Consider the following 23,825-nt stretch of genomic DNA (forward strand, 5'->3'; position numbering starts at 1 on the left):
ATAAAAAGAATATCTTTTATGCATACCTATATGCATGAAATCCAATATGATAAAAGTAACACTTTTGATATAAAATTTTTTCCTTTATGCATACTTCAATGCACGAAAATTAAAAATGATAAAAGTAACACTTTTGATATAAAAAATTTTCCTTTATGCATACTTCTATGCATGAAAATTAAAAATGATAAAAGTAACACTTTTGATATAAAAAATTTTTCTTTTATGCATACTTCTATGCATGAAAATTAAAAATGATAAAAGTAACACTTTTGATATAAAAAATTTTCTTTTATGCATACTTCTATGCATGAAAATTAAAAATGATAAAAGTAACACTTTTGATATAAAAATTTTCTTTTATGCATACTTCTATGCATGAAAATTAAAAATGATAAAAGTAACACTTTTGATATAAAATTTTTTCCTTTATGCATACTTCTATGCATGAAAATTAAAAATGATAAAAGTAACACTTTTGATATAAAATTTTTTCCTTTATGCATACTTCTATGTATGAAAATTAAAAATGATAAAAGTAAGACTTTTGATATAAAAAATTTTCCTTTATGCATACTTCTATGCATGAAAATTAAAAATGATAAAAGTAACACTTTTGATATAAAAAATTTTCCTTTATGCATACATGAAATTTAAAAATGATAAAAGTAACACTTTTGATATAAAAATTTTTCTTTTATGCATACTTCTATGCATGAAAATTAAAAATGATAAAAGTAACACTTTTGATATAAAAATTTTCTTTTATGCATACTTCTATGCCTGAAAATTTAAAATGAAAAAAGTAACACTTTTGATATAAAAATTTTTCCTTTATGCATACTTCTATGCATGAAAATTAAAAATGATAAAAGTAACACTTTTGATATAAAAATTTTTCCTTTATGCATACTTCTATGCAAGAAAATTAAAAATGATAAAAGTAACACTTTTGATATAAAAAATTTTCCTTTATGCATACTTCTATGCATGAAAATTAAAAATGATAAAAGTAACACTTTTGATATAAAAAATTTTCCTTTATGCATACATGAAATTTAAAAATGATAAAAGTAACACTTTTGATATAAAATTTTTTCCTTTATGCATACTTCTATGCATGAAAATTAAAAATGATAAAAGTAACACTTTTGATATAAAAAATTTTCCTTTATGCATACTTCTATGCATGAAAATTAAAAATGATAAAAATAACACTTTTGATATAAAAATTTATCCACTATGCATACTTCTATGCATGAAATAAAAATGGTAAAAATAACACTTTTGATATAAAAAATTATCCATTATGCATACTTCTATGCATTAAGTAAAAATGGTAAAAATAACACTTTTGATATAAAAATTTATCCATTATGCATACTTCTATGCATAAAATAAAAATGGTAAAAATAACACTTGATATAAAACTTATCCTTTATGCATGATATTAAAATTCAATTTCTCCATGATTGTAATGAAATTCTTTCAATTAATCTAGGATGATAATTCCTAGAATATGGTAGGAAGTCCTCTTTTTATGCTTTGAATGAAATTATTTTATGCATAATTTTTATAAAAATTTTGCCATAGCTCCGCTGCTATGACTGATAAATCTCAATTTTTCTAAGGGATAATGCTTATCATTAAGGAAATAATTAAAATGATCTCTAATTGGATTATTAATCCATAATGGATTGAATCATCAATATACATAAACTAAAAGCATAGAAAAAAGCCATTAATTTGACCTCAAGCATAGCTTAATCTTGGGTTAAGGAAAAGCTTTATGAAAAGCTTGATTTGGATTGAGAACGGGTCATGAGTATGACCATTTCTTGAGTGAGAGAGAGAATTTACATAAAAATCATTAGAATTTAAACATAAATGAAAATTAACTTCAATAGCATTTATTAAATTATGTAACTCTTCACTACTATTCAAACTTCAATAGCATTTAAAAAACCATACCAATTAAACTTCTCAAGCTTGAGAGGGGTTGAGAAGAGAGAAACATTGAGAAATTATAGAAAGATCAATATTCACTAATTACCTTACAACTTGCTTGATTCTTTGTTCACGGTAGAGGCCCCCAACCAATCAATTGGTTAAGTATGTTGATGGAGCCACTAATGGGGATTGAAGAAAGAGGGAAGCTCCAAAAACTAGTGAATTATTAAATGAATTCACAGTTCTTGGCTTAGGTGGAGTAGAGTAACGATGCATAAACACTATCTATTTTTCAACAAGGGGGAGGCTTCTATTTATAGGAAAAATTGAGCTCCTAACCAAACAAACTGATTCTAGAATTTTCTAAATCAGTTTGGTCAATATTTGACCATTTTTAGGTCAGTTAAGCTAACTTTTTGGAACTAGACTTAAATGAGGAGAGAGGAGAGATGAAATATCTCAATTTTTATGAGTTTAAAACTCATTCAAGCATGTGAAATATGCACCTCCTTTAAAGAACTCCCTTTTCTTACATATGTGTCATAATGGAATCATTTTAATATTGCTCATAGTTTTTTACTAATAAACCTTGTACATTTTCAACTCTTCATCTTATGTGAAATATGCACCTCCTTTAAAGAACTCCCCTTCCTTACATATGTGTCATAATGGAAGCATTTTAATATTGCTCATAGTTTTTTACTAATAAACCTTGTACATTTTCAACTCTTCATCTTATGTGAGCATTTACTCATTTTTGGATACCCAAAATATCTCATATTTTTAATATTGCTCATAGTTTTTTACTAATAAACCTTGTACATTTTCAACTCTTCATCTTATGTGAGCATTTACTCATTTTTGGGTATCTTCTTTTACAAATTGGATTTATCTCCTCCCTACACATGGATTGATGCTATTGGCCCATAGGAACCTTAATTGGATCATAATCCAAAAATTTCTGAAAATCTAGACCCTTAGGCTAAGGTCCTTTATACCCATTTCCAATTAATTCCAATTGCACATTGGAAAGTTCTTTTTGAATTTCTGTTTCAGCGGAACTTATTTTAATAAGATGAGATAATTTTCTATCCAAAAATATTAAAAATTTGAATATTCTCTCTCTAGAATATTTTCTCTCTCTAGGTTAAAACAGTTAGAAACAAGTCTTTTATATTTCTGAAGAGGGATTGATTACAGGGGAAGATGCTGGACATTTTGAGAGGCTGGGGAGGAATCTTACATTCTCTCCCACTTAAAAAGCGCGAGATGCCCTCATCTCGCAAACTGGGGGTAATTTCGCAAGATGCACAAGTATGAGACTGAGAGAAAATTTTTTAATTAAGATTAACCACCAATTAAAAAAATCTCAAGAGAGCAAGATTCAAGATAAGAACAAGATTTAAACTTTATTCATTCTCGGAACTTATACAGTAAAGATAGAAGAACTCTTTACACTTCCATAAGCCCGTCCATCATATGATCACAAAAGCAGCACTCACAAGCTGCACAAGTATAAGGTAACTCATCTATGGGAATAATTCTGTTGGTTATTGCCGCACCTATCTCAGTGGTATGAGGTGATCTAACAAAAGGACCTCTGAGAGGCAAGCCAAAAACGGGGTAAAGGCATATCTTCTCATGAGGAAGAAAACACGCCAGTAAGAAGACCCGCTCAGAAAACCCAAGATGTCTTGATCTCATGACGCAGTAGTATCGAGGACCCAAACCCAAAGCTTCAATAACCATGGCCAAGCGGACATTGTTACGAAAGTGCTGCTGAGCCCAGGGTGTTACCCTAGTTATGTCTTGATAGGTCCGCCATTTTGTCTGCGCTACAGAAGTTCCTAGGTGAGGAAAAAGTGAGCGCTCATACTGTTCTATAAAATCCTTCTTCACAGACTCACTTGCATCTTGAAGGTGAGGAATCATTATGGATAAAACTAATTCTTGTTGCCAAGCCATGAAGGAGATTAAGAAAGAAAGGAGATCGATGGGAGTAAGATTACTGTGAACGACAAGTAAAAGTTACGACTTATATAAAGGAAGGAGCTAGCGTAACTTAGAAGCCAACGGTAACTTGCCACTGAAGTTTTACCGTCTTTCCATGATTTGGGTTTGGCATATTTTTCTATAGAAGGCATTTAGAACTTTGAGATGAGGAGATAAAAGAAGTTCGTAAGCTAAATCAGCTACTTTCTTTGGTCCACAATATCTGGGAGATAACTTCTTATACTTCCCAAGAGATAAAGAACTTCTTTTGGGCCCTACTCGAATGAAGACCAAAACCTTGATATCCAAAACATCGATTCTCACTTCTGAACTCATTGTTCTGAATCTTAAAACAGGTGGGACTCTTGAGAAGTATTCAGGGAAAAGGTTCTTCCTTTTTTAAACAGAATCTTTCTTTTATTTTAGAGAGAGAATAATTATAAGATCAGAAAGGGAGATTCTTACTCCTGTATACCTCGAAGGCTGGGGGAGAATCTTACATTCTACCCCACTTGAAAAGTGCGAGATGTCCTCATCTCGCAAGGTAGAGGACAACTCTTTTTCTTGAGATCCAATTTATTCTGGGGTTCCTTATATTCTGGTCAACCCAACAGAATACGGGGATAATTATCCCTTATATAGAACTCATCATTAAATAACAATTCATTCAGATCATATCATTCATATCTTTAACACGATAATGGTCCATTAGACTGAAAATTTTCCTTTTGAACATTCCTCCACAGGAATTTTAGTTAAGCAAGTTCTCAATTTGTCATCCCTTAACTTAATCTACCGTCTCAAGTGTTAACAATAGCAATCTGACAGCACAATCCACTAATCTCATAGTGATTTGGTGAAATCATTATCATCATTCCAGTTATGAATATCATCACTGGGACTCGTCCCATTCATCCTCATTGTGGTTTCGCTCAGCTTATTACATTTCAACTAAATTTCGGAAATCGTCATTTTTCAATCAGAATCCAATTCAATTCATCAATTCTTAAACAGAATTAAAAATCATATCAACCACATTCGAATTCATCATCTGGATAGCATTAACGCTTATAATTTCAAGTCTTAGATTTACTCGTATATACTGTCAATAAAGAGCTGCAGTTATACTCTCGGTATATACGGGTAGTCATGATACTTGGAACTATAAGATAGATACCATCATGTCTAGGCCTCAAGCAAGTCAGGGTTCTATACAATTGCGGTACTTCCAATTGAAGTCCTAATTTACGAATTTCAGTTTGAATAACAAATTGTATGAATTATATCACACAATTACAACCTTTTTGTGCGTCTTGATAACTTTTGACATAATTGGCTCCTCAATTGATCTTATTGGAGATCTATGACATAAGTCTGATAAACAGATTTTTCTTTATCCGATCGTCCGTAAACAATCACTTAAATAAAAAAAACATTTGTATATTTATACACAAGTTGCAATAAGTACATAGAGTGGCTCGGCTTCAAAATTCAAAATCTCCTCGAGAGATGCATAAGACGACGGTACTGGGCCATAGTCATGCCCTGTTACATAATTTCTCTAATTGCGAAGGGAGCTATTATTTTCTCCTTAGGGATAAATCGACTGAAGAGTCTATAAACTCGGCAAGCAAGTCTGAAATTTTGAGGCGTTGAAAGATATAGAATGACACCACGCGTCATTTTCAGCTTTATCAAAATCATGGCTAATGAGAGGTTCTGCCTCAGCATTGCACGCCGGTTGTAAGAGGCGTGGATATATAGCCCTGCAAACCACTTATGCTGTTGTCTCTCCACTAGGTTAGGAAAATACAATTCCTCGAAATGGCGTGCGAGTCTTTCTCGGCTTGTTCGGTTTGAAGCGGAAGAGATGAGATGCTCGAAGGCAAATGCAATCATATCTTGAGACTGGGTGAGGTCGGGAATACCAGATAAATGGGGAACTTCCATCTATAAAAACAATTTCTTTGATTAAAATTTCTTCATTAAAGAAGCTTACGGAATGAAAATACATTATGAAAATGCTGTTTCTGAATTCTTATTACCAATTTCAGATAAGAATTTAATTATCCTTATTAGCTTTCAATTTGGCTCTGATACCAACTGTGAGATCCCTATTCCCACCGAGCAACGGATTCGGGGTACTAGCAGCGGAAGTAGCACTTCTCGCGCGGGACAGGGGTCCCACACTCGGGGCCTCGCCCACGGATATCCGGACAAGAGACTAATCCGTCGGTTTGTCCAAAACCGAAACTGGAAAAACTTCCTTTACCCGGAAAGCACGGGCGATTCCACCAGGATAACTCTTTACTCTAACATAGTCAAGATCATTACTGATCAAACTGATCTGACTGCACCTTTAACGGTACTTGGTCAAATCAAGGAAGAACTTGCACTTGGATCATTGGGATCAACGCTTTTTTCCCCATCAAGAGGCACAGCCGTTGATTCCTATCCATAGAACAATTTCTATCCGGGATTTACTTCATCTATCGTAATAATAGAAATTAAATCTCGATTTACGGATCCATCAGTCCAGCCTAACCCCATCTGATCCCATGGGTTAGCCAACCGCCCAACCACTGTAGTGATGGGATCCAATTTGGAATTTGGTTAGGTTTTGTCCCGGGTACCAAGGAAAAGAGTTCCAAGGCCCCCTAGCCGGAAGTTCATGCAAACATATAACTAGTCATACCACTTACACACCCAATATGAAATTGCCTTTTTCTTAGCATCAACTAGCTTTAAAACAATCCTTTAATAAAACCATTCTGTCACTGATGACAATCCTCAAAGTCTCTGGTTGAATCCTTATTTCCAGTCATTCTTTCATCGGTATACTTATGGCATCATTGGCAACCAAAACGCTCACCACCTGTTCTCTCAGGGGCCTTTTCCATGGTTCCTAGCTCATAGTAACCGGCAATATATTCATATAATAGAATGGAGTCTCCGTGGAAGATCAGCAAGATCAACCCACATATCCATATAAAAGAGCCATGGACTCATCTGTTGAGGACCAGCAAGGTCAATCAACTAGATCCATGCCCGGTTTCAGAAAACAACTCTTACTCCTTATTCCAATATCTTCCACGACGCACGTGTGGGTATCTTCGGCGACCCAGAGCCCGAGCACCGTATGGTCAGCACCCTCTAGGATCCTTCGCAGGTGACCTAGCGCTTCACTCATAGGCCGCTTCCTTGGTCCCTCATCCACCGTACCGGAAGCTCACCGTTTAAATCGAGCCGAGGCTGGTCAAGACCTCGATCGACCTTGCTACGCGAGACGTCCTCCATTGAATCTCCGTCAGCAGTTGCAACTTTATCAGTTCAGTCTTCATGACCTTAATCCTCAAGACGGTCAAAATGCTTCTCCAGCATTCTTGACATAAAACAGTCATTTACAAACAGTCACAAATACAGTTTCTATAACGAACTCTTGTCTTTCCATATTATCCACTCTCGGACCACATTACTTATTCCACATTCCATTCAGTGTGTACTCGTTCTCATCCATTCACTCATATAGACTACATTATCTCACATACATCTTCATATTCATTATTCTACATACATATCCATGTTCGTACGTCCACATCATACATCCAATTTCACATTCATACATACGCATCTACATGCATACATCCACATCTACATTCATACATCCATACCTCCATTTCCACATCCACACATCCACATTCATATTCATACATCCACATTCACATGCATACATCCATTTTCACATCCTCATTCATACATCCACATTCACATACATACATCCACATCCGTATCTACATCCATACATTCACATCCACCTCTTCATTCACAATCACATCCATACATCCACATCTACATACATACATCCACATCTGTATCTACATCCATACATTCACATCCACCTCTTCATTCACAATCACATCCATACATCCACATCTACATACATACATCCATACATCCACATCTATATACATACATCTATTTTTACATCCTCATTCATACATACACATCCACATACATACATACACATCCGTATCTACATCCATACATCCACATCCACATCAACATTCACATTCATACATATACATCTACATGTATACATCCACATCACATTCATACAACCATATTACATCCATTCTCGTCCTAACACATCCCATATACATCTTAACACATCCTAACTCATCTTAACACATTCTATCACATCTCATACACATCTTATCACATCTTTTTACATCTCATACACCTCTTATCACATCCTATCACTTTCCATACGCATCTTATCAAATCTTATCACATCTCATACACATCTTATCACATCTTTTTACATCTCATACACCTCTTATCACATCCTATCACTTTCCATACGCATCTTATCAATTCTTATCACATCTCATACACCTCTTATCACATCCTATCACTTTCCATACGCATCTTATCAATTTTATCACATCTCATACACCTCTTATCACATCCTATCACTTTCCATACGCATCTTATCAATTCTTATCACATCTCATACACCTCTTATCACATCTTATCACATTTCATATCTTTTTTTTAAAAGAGAATTCTTATATTTGATATAAGATTTCTCTACACATTTATTTATACATAGATTCCATTTAAGGAGACTAACACTTTCGAAATTAAAATCAATCTTTTATGCATCTTCTTATGCATAATTTCAATTTGGTAGGGAATTACACTTTTAGAATAAAAGAATTTCTCTTATGCATCTAAGTTAAGCATAAAATCCATTTATGAGGAAAATCACACTTTTAGTATAAAAAGAATATCTTTTATGCATACCTATATGCATGAAATCCAATATGATAAAAGTAACACTTTTGATATAAAAATTTTTCCTTTATGCATACTTCTATGCACGAAAATTAAAAATGATAAAAGTAACACTTTTGATATAAAAAATTTTCCTTTATGCATACTTCTATGCATGAAAATTAAAAATGATAAAAGTAACACTTTTGATATAAAAAATTTTTCTTTTATGCATACTTCTATGCATGAAAATTAAAAATGATAAAAGTAACACTTTTGATATAAAAAATTTTCTTTTATGCATACTTCTATGCATGAAAATTAAAAATGATAAAAGTAACACTTTTGATATAAAAATTTTCTTTTATGCATACTTCTATGCATGAAAATTAAAAATGATAAAAGTAACACTTTTGATATAAAAATTTTTCCTTTATGCATACTTCTATGCATGAAAATTAAAAATGATAAAAGTAACACTTTTGATATAAAAAATTTTCCTTTATGCATACTTCTATGCATGAAAATTAAAAATGATAAAAGTAACACTTTTGATATAAAAAATTTTCCTTTATGCATACTTCTATGCATGAAAATTAAAAATGATAAAAGTAACACTTTTGATATAAAAAATTTTCCTTTATGCATACATGAAATTTAAAAATGATAAAAGTAACACTTTTGATATAAAATTTTTTCCTTTATGCATATTTCTATGCATGAAAATTAAAAATGATAAAAGTAACACTTTTGATATAAAAAATTTTCCTTTATGCATACTTCTATGCATGAAAATTAAAAATGATAAAAATAACACTTTTGATATAAAAATTTATCCACTATGCATACTTCTATGCATGAAATAAAAATGATAAAAATAACACTTTTGATATAAAAATTTATCCATTATGCATACTTCTATGCATGAAATAAAAATGGTAAAAATAACACTTTTGATATAAAAATTTATCCATTATGCATACTTCTATGCATAAAATAAAAATGGTAAAAATAACACTTTTGATATAAAAACTTATCCTTTATGCATGATATTAAAATTCAATTTCTCCATGATTGTAATGAAATTCTTTCAATTAATCTAGGATGATAATTCCTAGAATATGGTAGGAAGTCCTCTTTTTATGCTTTGAATGAAATTATTTTATGCATAATTTTTATAAAAATTTTGCCATAGCTCCGCTGCTATGACTGATAAATCTCAATTTTTCTAAGGGATAATGCTTAACATTAAGGAAATAATTAAAATGATCTCTAATTGGATTATTAATCCATAATGGATTGAATCATCAATATACATAAACTAAAAGCATAGAAAAAAGCCATTAATTTGACCTCAAGCATAGCTTAATCTTGGGTTAAGAAAAAGCTTTATGAAAAGCTTGATTTGGATTGAGAACGGGTCATGAGTATGACCATTTCTTGAGTGAGAGAGAGAATTTACATAAAAAACATTAGAATTTAAACATAAATGAAAATTAACTTCAATAGCATTTATTAAATTATGTAACTCTTCACTACTATTCAAACTTCAATAGCATTTAAAAAAACCATACCAATTAAACTTCTCAAGCTTGAGAGGGGTTGAGAAGAGAGAAACATTGAGAAATTATAGAAAGATCAATATTCACTAATTACCTTACAACTTGCTTGATTCTTTGTTCACGGTAGAGGCCCCCAACCAATCAATTGGTTAAGTATGTTGATGGAGCCACTAATGGGGATTGAAGAAAGAGGGAAGCTCCAAAAACTAGTGAATTATTAAATGAATTCACAGTTCTTGGCTTAGGTGGAGTAGAGTAACGATGCATAAACACTATCTATTTTTCAACAAGGGGGAGGCTTCTATTTATAGGAAAAATTGAGCTCCTAACCAAACAAACTGATTCTAGAATTTTCTAAATCAGTTTGGTCAATATTTGACCGTTTTTAGGTCAGTTAAGCTAACTTTTTGGAACTAGACTTAAATGAGGAGAGAGGAGAGATGAAATATCTCAATTTTTATGAGTTTAAAACTCATTCAAGCATGTGAAATATGCACCTCCTTTAAAGAACTCCCTTTTCTTACATATGTGTCATAATGGAATCATTTTAATATTGCTCATAGTTTTTTACTAATAAACCTTGTACATTTTCAACTCTTCATCTTATGTGAAATATGCACCTCCTTTAAAGAACTCCCCTTCCTTACATATGTGTCATAATGGAATCATTTTAATATTGCTCATAGTTTTTTACTAATAAACCTTGTACATTTTCAACTCTTCATCTTATGTGAGCATTTACTCATTTTTGGATACCCAAAATATCTCATATTTTTAATATTGCTCATAGTTTTTTACTAATAAACCTTGTACATTTTCAACTCTTCATCTTATGTGAGCATTTACTCATTTTTGGGTATCTTCTTTTACAAATTGGATTTATCTCCTCCCTACACATGGATTGATGCTATTGGCCCATAGGAATCTTAATTGGACCATAATCCAAAAATTTCTGAAAATCTAGACCCTTAGGCTAAGGTCCTTTATACCCATTTCCAATTAATTCCAATTGCACATTGGAAAGTTCTTTTTGAATTTCTGTTTCAGCGGAACTTATTTTAATAAGATGAGATAATTTTCTATCCAAAAATATTAAAAATTTGAATATTCTCTCTCTAGAATATTTTCTCTCTCTAGGTTAAAACAGTTAGAAACAAGTCTTTTATATTTCTGAAGAGGGATTGATTACAGGGGAAGATGCTGGACATTTTGAGAGACTGGGGAGGAATCTTACAGCTTTTCAATCAAAATTCAGGAATCATCATTTTTCAATCAGAATTCAAATCAACTCGTCAGTTCTCAACAGAATTTTTAAAATCATATCAACCACATTCGAATTCATCATCTGGATAGCATTTTTGCTTATAATTTCAAGGTCTTAGATTTACTACTAGTAAAGAGCTGTAATTATACCCTCGGTATATACGGGTAGTAACGGTCCTTGGAATTATAAGGTAAATACCATCATGTCCAGGCCTCAAGCAAGTCAGGGATTACGTGCAATTGCGGTACTTCCATCTCTGAAGACCCAATTACTAAATTATGAATTTAAGTCTGAATATCAATTTGTATGAATTTCATCACACAATTACAACCTTTTACTCTGCTACTTCATAAATTTTTGACATTTTTGGCTTCTCGGTTGATCCACTTTAGCCAATTCGCTCTGATACCAGCTGAAAGATCCCTATCCCCTCCGCACAACAAATTCTGGGCTGCTAGCAGCAGCGAAAGTAGCACTTTTTGCGCGGTCCAGGGTCCCTCACTCGGGGCCTCACACATGGATATCGAGACGAGAGACTAATCCCTCGGTTCTTCCAAAACTGAGCCCAGAAAAACTTCCCTCACCCAGAAAACACGGGCGATTTCTTGAGGATATTTTTACTCTAACGTAGTCAAAAGCCTTAACTAACTGAACTGATCTGATCGAACTCGTAAGTCCCATAGTCAGATCAAGGAAAAGATTGCACTTGGATCATAGAGACCAACACTTTTTTCTTCATTGAGAGGCACAATCGTTGATTCTTTTCCATAGAGCAATTTTTATCTGGGATTTACTTCATCTATCGTACCATAACAGAATTGAGTTTCATTTTCGGGATCCATCAGTCCAGCCCAACCCCATCCAGTCTCGTGGGTTACCCAACCACTGTAGTGATGGGATCCATTTAAGAATTTGGTTAAGTTTTGTCCCGGGTACTAGGGAAAAGAGTTCCCAGGCCCCCTAGCCAGATATTCATGCAAACTTAAAACTAGTCACACCACTTACACACCCAATATGAAATTGCCTTTTTGAGAGATTCAGCCATCTTTAAAACAATCATTTAATGAAACTATAGTATCACTGATCATAATCCTCCAAAATATCCGATTGAATCCTAATTTCCAAATTTTCCTTCATCGGTGTACCTATGGCATCATTGGCAACGAGAACGCTCACCACCTATCCACTTAGGGGCCTTTTTGATAGTTCCTAGCTCATAATAACCGAAAATATTTTCACTTATAAAAATCAAAATGGAATCTCCGTTGAAGATCAGCAAGATCAACCAAAAGTTCCATATAAAAGAGCCATGGACTCATCCATTGAGGACCAGCAAGGTCAATCAACCAGATCCATGCCCGAATTCAGAAAACAACGCTTACTCCTTGTTCCAATATCTTTCCCGATGCACGTGTGGATATCTTTGGCGACCAAGAGCCCGAGCAGCATATGGTCAGCATTCTCTAGGATTCTTCGCAGAGGTCACCTAGTGCTTCACTCATAGGCCGCTTCCTTGGTCCCTTATCCACCGTACGGGAAGCTCACCATTTAAATCAAACCAAGGCTGGTCAAGACCTCGCCCGACCTTGCTATGCGAGATGTCCTCCGTTGACTCTCTGTCACAGCTGTTGCAACTTTATCAGCAAATAGATCTCCCCCACGACCTCATTCGCAAGATGGTAAAAATGCTTCCCTAGCATTTTTGACATAAAACAATCATTTAAAAACAGGTCATAAATACAATTTCTATAACAAACTCTCGTCTTTCCACCTTATTCCACATTAATCCTCATTTATTTCATATATATTCCCATTCTCATCACATCATTTTTCATCTCATCACATCTGATCTCATTTTCCATCTCATCACATCTGATCTCATTTACCCACCATCAGATCTCATCCACTCGCATCTACCCACCATCAGATCTCATCCACTCGCATCTACCCATATCCACATCTCATCACATCATATTCATTCACATCACATATCACATCTATCCCAATTTACATCACATCTCATTCATTCACATCACGATTCACATGACATCACATCTCATTCATTCACATCCCGATTCACATCACATCACATCTATTCACATGCAACACATTCATTTACATCTCACATCTATTCACATCACATCACATCACATCTATTCACATCACATCACATCACATCTATTCACATGCAACACATTCATTTACATCTCACATCTATTCACATCACATCACATCACATCTATTCACATGCAACACATTCATTTACATCTCACATATATTTACATCCTTCACATCACATCCATTTACATCCTTCACATCACATTCATTCATTCATATCCATTACATTCATTCATTCATCTTCACAACATTCATTCTCATAACCATCTTATCACATGTATTCTATCCTTATTATATCACATCAATTCTATCCACATCATATCTCATTCATACACATCTCATCTCATTCATCCATATCCATCTAATTGTTCACATTTATGACTACTCACATCTATCCATACATTCATAAGAATTCTGAGAGAACCCCATGATAGCCTGATAGCTGGACATCCAGGGTTTCTAAAAACCTATATGTCTGTGAAGAAAAGCTTTTTCTGGCCAAGACTCAAAAAGGATGTACTTGATCACGTGCGAAAATGCTTAATGTGTCAAAGAGTCAAGGAAGAGAGAGTCAAGATGCCACGAAAAATGTAGCCTCTAGACATTCCTCCTAGATGAAGTGGGAATGTATCAGTATGGACTTTGTCGTTGGATTACCTTCAGTGCAATCAGGTTACAACTCCATTTTTGTGGTAGTTGATAGGCTAACCAAAGTTTTTGATCTGATTTCAATGAAAGTTTCTGATTCCAGTGAAAGAAACATACACTGTAGTGGATGTTGCCAGAGTTTTCCTTAAAGAGATCTTCAGATTATTGCATGGCTTACCCAGGAGGATAGTAAGTGACTGAGATTCCAAATTCACATCAAAATTTTGGACTGCATTCTTCGAAGCAATAGGAACTTTCTTGGATCTCAGCACAGCCTATCAAAACAGATGGCCAAACGAAAAGAGTGAACCAGGTAATAGAAGATATACTTCGGTCATGCTGCAGCACGGAATTCAAGAAGTGGTTAATCCATTTGCATCTGGTTGAATTTGCTTACAACACTTCTTATCATCGAAGCATTGGGATGAGTCCTTTCAAAGCTTTGTATGGACAAGATTGCCTTACCCCGTTGACTTGGTCCGACCCATTGATCAGAGTCGAGATGTCTAAAAAAATGCTTGATGATATGGACCAGCAAATGCAATCAATCCGTAAAGATATAAAGGCAGTCCAAGATAGGTGAAAGCAGTATGTAGATAAAAAGAGATCAAAGAGAGAATTTGAAGAATCAGATATGGTCTTCATTCGAGTACGACCAAAAAGAAGTTCCTTATCTTTAGGGAAGTACAAGAAGCTCTCTCCCAGTTATTGTGGGCCATATGCTGTTATAAAGAAAGTGGGTGATCTAGCTTATAAACTTCTTTTGCCTCTCCATCTCAAGGTACGTAATGTATTCCATGTCAGTTTGCTTAAGAAATATATACCCAGCCTGAGTCACGTGCTTGATGATGAACAATTGATCTCTCCGCCGACTCAAGGCCAGATGGTACTCTAACCTGAGGAAATCCTTGACGTTTTGGAGAAGATTCTCAGGAGCAAAGTCCTTAGAGAGTTTTTAGTAAAGTGGAAGTTCCTCCCTCTAGAAGACGCCACCTGTGAGAAAGAAGAAGCGTTGGCGAAAGATTACCCCCACTTTGCAAGATGAGGACATCTAGAGTTTTTTAAGTGGGAGAGGATGTAAGCTTCCTCGTCCACCTCAATAATGAAAAAACTTTTACCTCAATCCCCTCCTATAATCATTCCCTATTTTTGAATACAAGAAAATATTGTTTTTCCTTGTTTTTGCCTAGAGAGATAAAAGATTCTAGAGAGAGATAATTCAATATTGAGATATTTTTGGATATAAAAATTCTACAAATACCAAAAATATCTTTCCCTGAAACAAAAATTCAAAATAAATTCTCTAAGGTGCATAAGGAATCAATTAAAAATGATTTAAAAGACCTTAAGCCTAAGGGTCAAGATTTTTTGAAATTTTTGGATTATGGTCCAATTAAGGCTCCTATGGGCCAATAAGATTAATCCAAATGTTGGAATGAGATAACTCCAATGAATAAAATAAAATACATAAAAATGAGTAAATTCTCACATAAGATAAAGAGTTGACTGAGTACAAGGTTTATTAGTTAAAAATCATGAGATATTACTTAAAAAATGAGATATTTTAGAGCAATGATGAATTTTTGACACCTTGGTAAGGAGGGGGAGACTTTTGAGCTAGGTGCGTGTAAGGGGGTTTTCAACTCAAAAATATTAAGATATTTTTATTTCTCCTCTCTCCTAGATAAAACTAGATCAAAATGGAGGCGAAATTGGTCCAAATCTTGTCCAAATTCAACCAAACTGAAGCTGAAAAAATCTAGAACTTAGTTGAACTCAATTAGTGGCCTCCCTCACCTATAAATAAAACCTCATTCTTTTGTATTCTCATTTGTGAACTAGACCATGCCAGTATTACATTAAAATAAGCATATTTTCTATTATCCCTTAAAAATCCTCTACTTTTAGAGGGATTGGAGCTTCTCTCTCTCTTCAACAATCCTTGGAGCTTTCCTCTCAACACACTAAACCAGTTGATTGGTTGGGGGATTCCTTCTAAGAGAAAGAAGCAAGCAAAATCAAGAGGTAAGATGTAATTTCATTGTTTTCTTTAATATTCTCAATGATTTCACTTCTGAACCCCTCTCAAGCTTGAGAAGTTTCAAATGAATTGTTTTTCAATGAAAATTAAGCTTGCTATATAAAATTCTAATGATTAATCACAAAAAGTTTATATTTATGCTTAGTTAAGATGTTTTTTATGTATATCTCTCTCTCCCCAAAAGAATGGTCATTCCTATGACTAATTCTTATTCAAATGAATGCTTCTTATTGATAAGTTCTCAATTCAAAATCAAACTCTATGCTAGTTAAGCTAGAGGTTAGAAAATGATTTTTTTAATGCTTTTATGCTAATAAAATTATAGTAAAGTTATGATTTAATTCCATAAAATGGATTTAGGTCCAATGATAGTCAATCTATTAGAATTGTATTATAAAGTCTTATTCTTACTAGAAATATTGAAAATTATCAGTAATAGCAGCGGAGCTATAGCAAAAAATTTAGAAATTAATACATAACTCATTTCTATGCATAATATTAAAAGATGACTTCCTACCATATTCTAGGATTTGTCATCCTATGCTAAAAGAATAATTTTCATTACATTCATGGAAAACTAATTTTTAGTATTTATGCGTAAATAATTAATTAGAGAAATGAGAAATTTTTGGTATTTCTATTTTTATGCAAAAAGAGTAATTCCCATGATAATGGAGATCCATGTAATTAAATGGAAAAAGAGAAAAATTGATATATTAAAATAATGAATATTTTTATTTAAAGAGGAATTTTAGATAAAACTATTTATATGCATGAGAAAATTTAAATGATAAAAGAGAAATTCCCTTGACAATTGGAATTCAATCATTTAAATGGTAAAAGTGAAATTCTTGGCATAATGGAATTAATGGTTTTTTTTTAATTTTAAAGAAGAACTTTAGATAAATTTATGCATGAGAAAATTTATTTTATGATAAAAGAGGAATTCCCATGACATTTGGAATTCAATCATTTAAATGGTAAAAGTGGAAATCTTGGTTTATTTGAATTAATAAATATTTTTATTAATTTAAAAAGAAATTTTAGATAAATTTATTTTATGATAAAAGAGGAATTCCCATGACAATTGGAATCCAATCATTAAATGAGAAGAAGAGAATTTTAAGCTAATTAAAAAAATGGATATTGGTATTTAGTTAAAAGAAGAAATTTTATGGTATTTAAGTAGAGAAAGAATTGAATTAATTTTTGGTGATAAAAGAGGAATTCTCACCAAAATTCCACCTAGAGAATTAGGGTTGATAAATTAAGTGGTAGAATCAGATCCTACTACATTTTCCTCCATTCGTAGCCTTATGTCTTATACTTCCTATTGATGGAATTGAAATATAAGGCATTCATTTTTTCTATGTCCTAGAACATTATAGTAGAAACTAGCTCCCCTTGGTCCAAATCTACCACCTCCTCTTCTCTATACGGTATATTGACTTGAGTTCTTGTGGCGACATGGTTAATGGATGGGGCTTGCTGCTTTTCCATCACCCTCGAATTCCTGTCCAAATATTGTAGACACACGTTTCTACAGTGTGATTATTCCTCTCGTAGATAGTGCATATATATTGGGTGTTTCCTGGTTGGCGCTCCTCTTTCATGTGACCTTCATTGTTACACCTTATGCACTAGATATCTTGTCTGAGTCTGGATCCTGCATGTCCTCTAGCAATCTTGGGCTAGGACGGCCTTTAGCTCTTCCTAGATATTTACTGCCTGCTTCTTGTCGTTCTTTTTTTGGGGTTTTCACTCTTTAGCATCCAACTTCGGATTGGAATCTGATTCCCTGGTGTCTTTTCCAAAATCCGACTCAGAAGTTTCTTTCTTCTTATTTTTTCTTTTGTCCTTCTTCTTCTTCTTGGGGTCTTATCTTGTTTCTTCAACAAGATCCCCTTAGCTTTGGTAGCTCTAGCCAACCATCACTGCCTTTACAATTCTTTTTACTTTGCATGTCTAAAGATATACTATGTACATATAATATGTATGTAGATATAATATTCTACAATATCTAAATCCAAAATGAAGCAAGTTATTATATGAGGTCACATTTGATTGTGTTGGATTGACAGGCTTAGCCTAGATGGCTAGGATTAAAAAAATAATAAGGTGGGTTGAATCAATGGCAGATAAAGTAGCAAGTGAAAGCACATTCTCAAAGGAAAAGTTGAAAAAGAGAATCAATCAGCATGTCTAAAGATATACTATGTACATATAATATGTATGTAAGTATAATATTCTACAATATCTAAATCCAAAATGAAGCAAGTTATTATATGAGGTCACATTTGATTGTGTTGGATTGACAGGCTTAGCCTAGATGGCTAGGATTAAAAAAATAATAAGTTGGGTTGAACCAATGGCAGATAAAGTAGCAAGTGAAAGCACATTCTCAAAGGAAAAGTTGAAAAGTTGAAAAAGAGAATCAATCAGCATGTGAATGCTCTAAGAGAGTTAAGGAAATCCCACAAACATGTCGAGTAACTCATACCCAATCTTACCTTCATCAGAGCTGTTAAATAGATTTGTGAGGAATGGAAGCTTGGGAGCAATATGTTCCCTTCAAGAGGATGCATAAGATTTCATTATAGACTTCTTTATTGATAGTTACATTTGTTTTTCCCATGCGCATAGGATCACTCTTATGGACAAAGACATGCACACCTGCAGGCTAATAAGATACAAATTTGAGAAGTTATTGAATCCTATACCATTGAGTGACCCTAGGGCATTCAATATTTTGAATGTACCACTATATAGAAAACCTAAGGATGCAGGTATTAAGATTTAGGATGTTACCTATGATAGGGATACTAGGACTACAGATCAAATAAAGACTAAGAAAGGCAAAGAAAAGATGTTTGTTGAGGAAGAAAGGAGGGTTGATGAAGAGAGAATAATGGGAGAGTTGATAGACCTTGAAGAGAAGAATCTACAAGATTTAAAGAATGTGCCTAGAAAACTTGTTGTTCATGTGAAAGATTTTGCTGATGGTGAAGAGTATCTTGATATAGCACCTTCAGACGTGTATATGCTGTCTCAAAGAGAAATCTAGAAATAAATGATGTTGTGATCTTGATATCTCTCAAGTATGTAAGCCATCTTTTTTGAAAATTTATCTCTACTGATTTGTTTTTTCAAGATAACTACCTAATTTATCCTCTTATTTGGTTTTTTTGTAGGGTTCTTTTGTCCACCCTACCCTCAGAGGCCTATTTTGCAATTCTTTTGCTGGACCCCATAGTCTCTCTTTATGTAAGAGACACAAACACCAATTTTGCAAGGCTAGAAGAATGGTCGAGGAGATGCGACATTGAAAAGGTACAATATGTAATTGTACCTTATAATGAAAAGTAAGTATTTTATTTTAAATATGTTTTACTTTGTTTAATGTCTTTTTATACATCTCTATCAATTGTTTTTTTCTTTTCTCTATTTTGTAGGAGCCATTTGAGTGTAATTATAATTGATATCAAGAAAAGAAAGACATATTTCTTGAATTCCATGCTTGGTATGCATGGAGAAGCCAAATTGTAAAAGATTTAAATTTAATAGAGATTGTGTTTAAGATTCAATGTGTATTAGATTGAATAATTTATGTGGTTTGTTATTTTTCAGGGCATCTAAATGCATAATAAGCACATTAAGAACACCCCATCCTTCACTCCTGGAAATTATAACTCCACATCATTTTTTCATTTTACTTGTAAGTTATAATAACATAAACGATAACTTTTAAGTTTGTAATAAAGCTTAAATTATAAACAAGGACTATCATTGCTATATATAGGTTCCATTACAAACTGATGGAAGCTCATGTGGATGGAGAGTGGTCACAAACACATGTATATATATGCAATCAAAATTTCTAGTAACAAGGAGAGAGGGAAGTAAAAGCTTCAGGATGACCACTTTCCCACCCAATAGCATCCCACCGTCCATACTGAAGATATTCCCTTGACGTCGGCTACTCCCCCACCCGTCATTGTCAGGCTACCTAGGGGTATGCACACTCAACCCCCTTAACCTCTCATAGTAGGAAAGAGATGTACATAGAGGTAGGAAGCTACTTTTGTTCCCCCCCTAAATTGTAAATGGGTGGTGGGCCATTGTAAAATGAGAGCTCTTGTATACAAGACATTTTATGGAATATGAAAAGGGACAATACAACTTGTCTTGCGTGTGTACATGCTTTCATGCTTGATTGTTGTTGTGTGTGCATGTTGGGATGGTGATGATCTAGCTTATTCTCTCCTCTCCCGTCTCTTGTCTCTCTACCAAGATCTCTCTTGCATGCATGTTGGCATGGAGTGAAGGTTGAGATTTCCTTAGCTCCCCCCTTCTTTGCTCTTCACCTAGCTGTGAATCTCCACTTGGGTGACACAATTGGTGGTGGAGTGAGCCCATAGCAGCCTCAAAAAGGGGAGTTAATCCTCATTAGGGTTGGCTAAGTGCACATCTTCGACTCGACCCTTACATGGTTGTTTCTCTTCTTCTTTTCCTCTATTGTACGTAAGGTTTTATGTTTAGCTTAATACTTTCTTGAGACTTGCTTGCGTACATGTTCTATGAAGGGCAATAGATAGTGATCCCGTATCAAAGCGCCATTGACCTTTTCGAGGTCTACACATACTCTCACTTTATTGATTTTTTTGGGAACTATCACTATAGCTGAAACCCAATCTGTGTACTCTATCACGTGGATGCATCTGGAATCTATGAGTCATTCGATTTCTTCCTAAACCATCTTGAAGTATTTGGGGTTCATAGGGTACGCTCTCAGCTTTAGTGGTCTTTCTCCCTTTACTAGGGGAATGGTGTGTTTGACCACTTCGGGAGACACACCCTTCATGTCCGTATACTTCCATGCGGAGAAATCTTGGAATTTTATGAGAAGAGAGATAATATATTTTTCTTCTTATGAAAAGAGGTCTTTCCCTACATAGGTGGGTCTCAGATCTTCCCCTGGGCCTGCCAGGTTAATTTCCTTGACTTTGGTTGGGACCATCATAAGATGTTCTTGACTTACCATCGTGGGTTCTTTGGGCCTTGTCATATTGTACAAAATGGTCTTCAACCTTGTAGGACTTGAAGTATTTGGGGACTTGTTTAATTTCCTAAACTTTAGCACTTTCTTCCTCCATTAGCTTTTTGGCTTCTTTTTAGTGCTAGTTTTTGTTTCATGCTTTGCACGTAAAGCGACAAAGCTTTTAGGGTTCATGCTAGGAATTGGCCATGTCTTTCAGTTTTGGGGCTACAGTGATAATTGGAATGGAAAACTCATCAAACTCCTTTTGCTAGACTTGGCAGAAGTAGGAATGTGTGTTGACAGCTTTGACATATGTTAGTCAATGTTCTTCCGTATCTATTGGGAAGATGTATGCCTCTTTTCCTTAGAAACCATTGGACTTATGTGTTTTTCAGGCATGATTTCCTTGTAACAGTGTTTCCTCTCTGATGCTCACATAGATTCATGGCTTGCATTATCAAGCATGCATGCGACATTGAGCATGTAAAGGGATGTGATTTTTTTCTCATCAGCGGCGACAAATTGGGTGCCCATACATTTTGGAAGTATGTTTAGGGTAGCAAGGATATGCATCCACTTCTCAGAGTCTTTCGCTTGTTTTGGGAGGGGTTCAAATTCCACACTATCTCGTTTCCTCATCCAACGTTTTATGGCCAGTTTCACACAAGTGGACTGGTGTGGATCTGGCCACGTTACCGAATGCTCTGCAAAGGGTCTTCCACTCATCAAATTGATCTTCCAAGTGCGTAGGTTAACCTTTAACATCTGGTCTTTCTTTTGGGTGTAGATATGATCTATGTCCCAGTCATTAATCATTTTGGTTTCCCTCATGAAGGGATGTCCCACAATTATAAGAAACAGACTGCAAGGGCCAAAGTTAATCACCACGAGGGTGTTTTGAAAGTTGTTTCCAAGAATCCTTGTCCTCAAATCGTGTAAAAGACCTATGGGCTTTCAGTGCCTCCATTAACAAGTTTCACGAATAAAGTTGTGCCATCCATGGAAGGTTCTCCCCATTTCTCCCAACATTTTTTAGTAACAATGCTCACTCCTACCCCCACCATCTAGGATGGCAATGATTTGAAGGCCATTAAAAGTTAAAGGCAGGACTGAAGGGATTCCCTAAAGGTGTGTCGGAAGTTAGTTTCAAGAATATTTATCCTCGAATCCCGCAAAAGACCTATGGGCTTTGTGGTGGCTCCATCAACAAGTTTCACGAGTAAATCTATGTCATCCATGGGAGCCTTTCTCCCCATTTCTCCTAGCATTGTTTAGCAGCAATGTCCACTCATGCCCCACCATCTAGGAGGATGACAGTGATTCGAAGGTCATTGAGAGTTAAAGGTAGTGTTGTGTTAAGTTCATCTCCTTCAAAGTAAATCCCTAACTTGTTTACTCAAACTCTGGGAATGTCAATGGTTCCATTTGGTTCTACAAATCCATCCTCATTAGTCTTGTTGGAACTCCCTAGTTTCTCTGGTTCTTCCATTCGTGCTACAAGTAGTCCTTCCATCCAATATTTCAAATACTTCCATAAACTTGAGATGCCTTAAGTAAGGTAGCAATGGGAATTAGGATTTGTAAAGAAAAGAAGGAGAAAAGACCTACAATGTCCCTTGAAATGGATACATGTTCTTGAGTTGGAATATCCCTATTCGTGATTTAGCTTTTCCGGGTGTAGGGTATACGAGCTTTCATGTTCATTATTTTTGGGTGATTGTCCCTCAAGTTTTTGAGATATTCCGTAAATTTCTACCTGGTGTGAGTCTGCCATGGATTTTGGTTCTATCTTTCAAGGAAATGTTTCAGAGCTTGCTTGGTTGTCGAGATCTTTGTCAAGTTCTTGGTTTTCCTCATTGGGTTGAAAGTTTGGCATAGGGGACCTTCCACAACATGTATCGCTTGAGTTTCTTGATCTTGACACTCTTGAACCAACTCCTGATGTTCTGCATTTAGCCTTTCCTTCTCTTCAATGGGTTTTGGATATTTGGTTATCTTTTGGGGAAACCAATTGGGATCAATTTTTTCTCTTGCTTGAGGGGCTGATAGTATCATCTTCTCCTCATCAGATGACAAAGATGAGACATTGGTGTTTTTTCCCTTGTCAGACCCACTCTATTGAGATATCGAGCTCAACTAGTTCTACAACAGACATTGATAACCTGCTTTGATGATAGCTTCCGCACTTATGTCACTGGCACAATCGGTGCGATTATGGTCGATATCCTGCTAGTGGATGACAGGTTGTGTGTGACAAGCCACTTTGGAGTACTAGAGTTATGGCATAGTTATACCGTAGCTCATATAGTCAGGTTCACACTATATACTGACTACTTTGTATGTTGTTGTAGGAGAGTACTTTCCTTTTATGTATGTACTCTTATCTTTTAGTTATATGGTTGTAGAGAAGATAAGTAGAAGATATGTTGTTGTAGG

This window comes from Cibotium barometz, chromosome 59, assembly GCF_041138505.1.
Source record: "Cibotium barometz isolate CiBa-2024 chromosome 59, ASM4113850v1, whole genome shotgun sequence".
NCBI classification, from domain to species: Eukaryota; Viridiplantae; Streptophyta; class Polypodiopsida; order Cyatheales; family Cibotiaceae; genus Cibotium; species Cibotium barometz.